The 4,940-nt window shown below is 41.5% G+C and overlaps 1 protein-coding gene across 1 annotated transcript in view; it reads right to left on the bottom strand.

Moving 5' to 3' along the window:
* LOC138983802 (chordin-like protein 2) overlaps positions 1 to 4,311 on the bottom strand; it is a 30,764-nt gene extending 26,453 nt beyond the window's left edge. Inside the window, exon 1 of the mRNA XM_070357133.1 lies at positions 2,091 to 4,311. The gene's annotated coding sequence lies outside the window, so the exon portion shown is untranslated. The remainder of the gene's footprint in view (positions 1 to 2,090) is intronic.
* Positions 4,312 to 4,940: the final 629 nt, after the last annotated feature.

The following is a 4,940-nucleotide window of genomic DNA, read 5'->3' as shown; positions in this document are numbered from 1 at the left end:
GCCGAATAATTGCAGTGCACCTTCCTAAATTTTCTCCCGTCCTTAGTGCATTATTTAAAGTTACGAGGCATTCCGAATGACAAGTAAAATTACTTCAGAACAAGAGCGAAACCTAATTATAGCCGGGCTATAAATAGCCGGCGGCTACAAAAATAACATTAATAACTCGGGAAAATAAAAAGATAGAATAATTGATTGATATCATCGCACGTAAAAATGTCAAGGAAAACAAATATGCCTATTAAGTGGCCGATGGCAAAATTCCCACGGGTCTTAAAACATTATTGTTAGCGCCCCACAGGCGGGAGGTTAAAAATTCACAATCGTTTTCAAGTGCATGCTTTAAGAACACTTCCCCGGATATTATCCTCGTTTTGTGTAAAAAAAAATAAATTAAAATTTTTTTTTTTTTTTTTTAATCCTCGTTTTGTGTGTAATCTAACCTGATTTATCACGCTGCACTTTTTAATTCACAATGGGCATGCGTATTTTGCGGTCTGACTTCCTTTCTTTTTGATCTTACTGTACGTTTAATTTCAAATAGCCATGGATTTGTTTGCGTTGAAAGAATCGTTCTGCCCTCAAACTCAAAAAAAACAACTCATGGCTGTTTGTCAAGAAACGCAATCAATGACAATTGAGGGAAGAAAAACACTGTGCCAAACAAAAATATATGTTGGTTTAGGGTAACGTGACCAAAAAAGATAGGGTCGGTAGGTCGGTTTTTTGTTGATGATGTTTTTTAATTAGTCGATTTTAAAGGAGGTTATACTTCCCTTAGTCTCGGTATGGTTCACAAAATGTGCCAAAAGTTGGGTGTTTTTTTTTAGAAATGAAAAAAATTAAAATTAGGATCGGCAGAAAAAAATGGTTGGTCGGGTTACCCTAAACCAACAAATATTTTAGTTTGGACTAAAGAGAAAACGACCACTTACTGCAAAGGCTGTCCTTTGAAATTGGCTTCGCGAAGACTTCGCCAAATCTTTTTACTGAAAATTAAGTGCTGAAGCTTCGTGAAGTAGACTTCGCAAAGCGGACTTGGTCAGATTAATGACAGGCTTAAACTCAGCTCGTATTCGACTGATGTCGCGAAGCCTTTTTACCAAAAATGTCAAGCTAAACGTGCAGCGAGCTTTATGAAGTAGACTTCGAGAGGCGGACTTGGCCAGATTAAACTGAGCTCGTACTCGACTGATGTCGCGAAGCCTTTTTACCAAAAATGTCAAGCCAAACGTGCAGCGAGCTTTATGAAGTAGACTTCGCAAAGCGGACTTGGTCAGATTTATGACAGGCTTAAACTGAGCTCGTACTCGACTGATGTCGCGAAGCCTTTTTACCAAAAATGTCAAGCTAAACGTGCAGCGAGCTTTATGAAGTAGACTTCGCAAAGTCGATTTTGCCCAATGAATATCAGGCTTGAGCGATACTTTTGCGGACTTTATTTGGCCACACCTTATAAAAAAAAAATTAAAAGATATCAACCCATGACGGACGCCACATATGACCAAAGACTGTCTTATACCACATTTACGAAGTTGTGATGCCACTAACAGTCAAACCCCATTAATAGCATTCAAGCAAACATCATTTGAAACTTGGAAAATGCGTGAATGATTCTAAAGCAGACTTAAGTCAAGGCTTCTTGGAGAGTGGTGTAACAGCGCCAGAAGTTATCTAAAAAACCAACAGGCAGAAATGGAACAAGTAATTTGGGTCTTCTGATATCTTATTTTCCTTTAAAAAACAGAACACGGAGGAAGGAGAGAGAAAGAGAGAGAGAGAGAGAGAGAGAGAGAGAGAGAGAGAGAGAGAGAGAGAGAGAGAGAGTGAGGCGGGGAGAGAGAGAGAACGAAAGAAAGACTGAAAGACAGAGCAAGAGAGAGAGAGTCACAGTCAGACAGACAAAGAATTGAAGAGACAGGCAAAGAAAAAGAGACTGACAGAGAGACATAGAAACATAGACAAACAGACAGACAGACAGACAGAGAACGTAGAAAACAAGCGCGAGGGTGTTTTCATGTCGATATTACCGATGTTAGTTTGATATAGCCATCACCAGAACAAATCCACAAAACAGACAAAGTGCCAACCTGTTTCAGATGGTCTTCAGATAGTCTTCCTCAACAGTTGGTGCTGTGGTCAGCAGTTTACACCTCCCCGCTCAAGTCAGCTGGCTTGGGTCTTCCCGGATCCATGCGACGACGACGACGACGACGACAATGCAAGATCAACATCTACAGCGGCGGTAACTCGTATCCCCATCACAAACCACCGTGACAGTAAAAGTTCCCAGCCAGCAGATTCTGTGGATGAATCCAGCGCCGAATTCAGAAAACGATGAAGTTGATAGTGATAATCCGCTGATGAAATATGAGGATATCTGCACGGAGTTTTGAACCTCACACGCGCGAGCGTCTGGCACGCGTCGATGGATTAAGCGAAGCTGCTCGGGTATCACAGTTTAAGTGTCAACGTACTTGAACGGAAAAATGTATCCGTCAAATTGTTATGACTCAGATAAATACTGCGGGCGACGAACTCGCATTTAAAGTGTCAGTAAGGCGTGTGAATTCCAGAGTGTAAAGTCATAACATAACATTGAGTTATCTCAATTATACAGAAAACAGCTTTCATGCCTCGTGTCAAAACCAGTCGATCTAAGGAGCACAAAAAATGGAGGGTCAAAATACAGATTCACAAGGCTTCGTGTGAGTTTCCAATCAAATCAGATTTCACTCGTTTATAAACTCGTCAGACAAGATGGGAGAGTAAAACGATTTTTATTTGTCTCGTTCAGGAATCTGCGGACGAGAACAAGCCTGTAAAGATGAGAGCGAGAGAGCGTGTAGGAAGGTGTTTAATTTGTTGTTCTTACCCCCCGCTCTGTCTGGGGTCTGTAGGTTTCCTGGCTCCAAGATGATCGTAAAGATCCGCTGCGAGTTTTATTCCATTAGTTTCTCGCACGTCTGCCGTTCCCCTGTCAATAACGCGAGTGATTTCCCCTGCTAAAAAATAAACGAAGCACCACCGGATATTGTAACTCGTCCTCTTCGAGGCGTAAAGTCGTTAAATTAATCTGCAAAACGCCGTAGATGAATTTTCACAAAAATGAAGAAATAATCTGCAAACCGGGGTGGAATTTTCACAAAAATTCATAAGATGACGTCAGACAGTAACAGCATTTTTTCCGTATTTGTTTTATCACAGAGTAACAGGTTTCATCAGTGAAGCGCCAGTGTCATTTTCTTCAAAATATCCCGTCCGTATAATTATTTGACTCCAGAAAAGCGTCGAGTGAAAAAGTCGAAGAAATCTGACGAACCCAAGAAGCTGGATGCAGGCAGTTCAGAGAAAGATTCAAACGAATTCCAGATTACACGAGCATGAAGGTTATCCAAAAAGTCACTCTCGACATCTGCAGAAACATGTCTTCAAGTAAAGCTGAATTCCTCGACGATTGGGTGATGATCCTCTGGAATTATGACGGATGAAAAATGTGTTACTCTCTGAAGAAAATGGCCCATTTTTATCAATCCTCTGGAGACAGTTTGGATTTATTTCCAAGGTGAAAACCGCGCCCAGAGTAAGGAAATTTCCACAAAGTTAAGTTCACTGAATGAAAGTCGTTGTGCACTCATCAAAACATGTTCCTGAAGAACTTCCTCAATTTGATATAAGCAGTCCAATTTTTTCAACAATTAAAAGTGATAAACAACTCCAGAAGATTTTAAACATCCCTCACACACAAAAGACAGACTGATGTATGATTCGCATTCAGTCCTTCTTTTCTAATCTAAAAAATTGAAATATTGAAATATTTCGAAAATTCAGTTTTCTTTGAAAAAAAAGTTGAAGTTGATGAACTTCTTCTTCAGATCTTTTTTTGCACAGTTTCGAGTTATTTCTCAACTTTTTCACGAACTTTTGGAATTCCTTTCCAACATTTATTAGACCGTTGGTTAAAAAAATGTTCTTCCGTTTTGTCGCAAACTTTGTATTTTCTTTGTCAATTTCTTTGCTAGAATTGTTTTGTTTTTTTCGATTTCTTCACAACGCTTTTATCTTCAACACACAAACACAGCGTTCGCTTTTCTTCACTTATTCCGATAAATTCGTGCACTGTTTCTTTTGGTTTGCGTTCTATTACATCACACGCAATCAAAACATGTTTTTCTTCTAAAATCTCGATATCACAACAGTTTCTTTTTGTTGTGTAATCTATGACATCTGCAGTAGCACCAGATTCCCTGTGGCTTCTGACACAGTAGCAGAGAGAGAGAGAGAGAGATACAAGGACACAGCTAACCAAGACCAGAGTTACGGGCGTGTGGTCAAAAGCAAGAGGCCTCCGGAGCTTTATAAGAAATCCCCTCTCTCTTTTCTTACCCTCTCTCTCTTTCTCTTTACTCTAATCCTTTCGCCAACAGGTAAGTAGTATCACAGAGAGAGAGAGAGAGAGAGAGAGAGAGAGAGAGAGAGAGAGAGAGAGAGAGAGAGAGAGAGAGCGAAGGAGTGAGTACGGTAGGGGGGAGGGCGGGCGCGAGAGAAGGAGGGAGAGGGGGTAGGGGTTAAGGTGGGGGGAGGGGTAGAGTGGGGGCGGGGAGGAGAAGGAGTTGCTGATCAAGTGTCTGATCTCTCTCATCCTCCTGCTTGTCTCCAGGTGTGTTTGGCCTTCCCGTCTACTACAGGTGGTTATGCGCTACGGCTGTTACGGCGCAGACGTGCACACCTGAGAAATTCGATGTGGCGAAACGTGCAGTGCCTCCCCCTCATCCTCCTCCTACCCTCCCCCCTCACCCCCCACCCCCCCCCCCCCTCAGCTACACCACGTTATGAAGCCTTCTGTTTGAAAGCTTTCCTTTTTTGTGTGTGTTTTTTTTAACCTTTTTTTGTCTCACATAATCCCTTCACACAGTCTGTAAATCTACTCCCTTTCCTGA

The sequence above is a fragment of the Littorina saxatilis genome, linkage group LG13, assembly GCF_037325665.1.
Source record: "Littorina saxatilis isolate snail1 linkage group LG13, US_GU_Lsax_2.0, whole genome shotgun sequence".
Classification (NCBI taxonomy): domain Eukaryota; kingdom Metazoa; phylum Mollusca; class Gastropoda; order Littorinimorpha; family Littorinidae; genus Littorina; species Littorina saxatilis.
This window is presented reverse-complemented; position numbering and strand designations above follow the sequence as displayed.